This window comes from Aplysia californica, unplaced genomic scaffold (assembly GCF_000002075.1).
Source record: "Aplysia californica isolate F4 #8 unplaced genomic scaffold, AplCal3.0 scaffold00966, whole genome shotgun sequence".
In the NCBI taxonomy this organism is placed as follows: domain Eukaryota; kingdom Metazoa; phylum Mollusca; class Gastropoda; order Aplysiida; family Aplysiidae; genus Aplysia; species Aplysia californica.
This window is the reverse complement of record NW_004798236.1, coordinates 75,225-76,753: the sequence shown is the minus strand read 5'-3', so window position 1 is coordinate 76,753 and position 1,529 is coordinate 75,225.

The window sequence follows — 1,529 nt, the reverse complement described above, 5'->3', positions numbered from 1 at the left end:
TAAAAAAATAAATAAATAAATAAAAAGTAAAACAAACTGTACAACTTATTAAAAAAATATATCGCACAAAAACTGCCTTAGAATGCTGTAATTTGGAACTGACATAATTGATTCAAAAGGAATTTGTTTGACATAAAATCCACGAAGAAGAAACTTATTTTGAAAACGGAATTAAAATGGCTTTAAAGAAAAAAAGCACAAAAAACCCACAAAATTCACCAATTTTTAAAAAATCTGGAAAAAGGAAGTCGTGAAATGATTGGTTGACATTTTTCTTTATTTTCTCTTTGACATTTGATTTTTCATTGCTGTAACTTTTAAAAATATTTAATTTTTTTAACGGAGTTTAAAAAACTAACGATTTCATTCTGGAATTTCTAGAAGCAGTGCTCTACATACCCTCATTTGGATTCGACATTTTTAACGTGTCGTTCGAAATGTTCAATGATGCCCAAACACAAGGACCTGCAAACCCCGTGAGTGTTTAAAGCCACTTACACTGTACATGAAGTGGCATCTAGAGACAATAGGAAGTATGGTTTTTAGGAGTTAATGTATCCCGCAGGTGGAAAATGGGCATTGCACTAAACCGAATTTCATCGAGGAAATATTCCCGCTTTTCATGACAACCAAGGAATCATGAACATATTGCCATGCTCAGATCCGTGTCATCTGGGCCTAGCGAAGCTGAAAATGGTATTGTCGTAGGTTAAGATCTACCATTAGAATGCAGACTGTTGAGGTGTAGGAAAGTCCTAGCTGTAGATCGTATACGGAAAGACGTGTCATGGGACTCGACTACGGAAATCTGCACCCTGGCGACGTTTATAAAGGGCTGCGCATGGTGCGTGTTCGACCTGAAGTGGTCATTTTTAAAGGAACTTTTTAGTTCTAATTCGCTATACATCCAAACCGACGGAACTTCTCTACTCATGACACCAAAGGTCTTGAGGGCACCTAAACAGTCTTTCCATGCCCTGCGAAGAACTTACGAAATGTTAGGGATGGTCAGTTTGTGGAGAGGTAATGTTCAAACAAAAAGCTCTCTGCACTTTACTAAACTTAACCATCATCTCAGCAGGCAAACGAAATTTGGGGAAAATAATATCTGTAGACTTCTGTTGGCTTGTTAGACTGCTATAGCTTGCAATATGGCGCGATTGATTCAACTTTTAGTGGTAGGTCTAATGAGAATTGGCGCGTCATGCTACGAAAATTGGGACGTGGTGAAAAATGGTATGTTGTTTTAATGCACCATATACCATTCATGATTTATCAGACAAATTCCTTTTGGCTTCCGAGTATTATGTTCAAACCTGAAACGAAAAACTTAAGTGTGGAATAAGATATTTACAAAACAAGTTGTACAGTTGTTGTTATTTTTTGTTGTTGTTATTGTTTAGTTTCTTTTTTTGTTGTTGATCACCCTGATTTCGATTTTTCTGCTGGAATGTTGACTCCCCCTCAGTCTGGGTTGGCCCCCATAGGAGAGCCTGCTTTATGATCTAAATTGTGTTTATGGGGGCGTT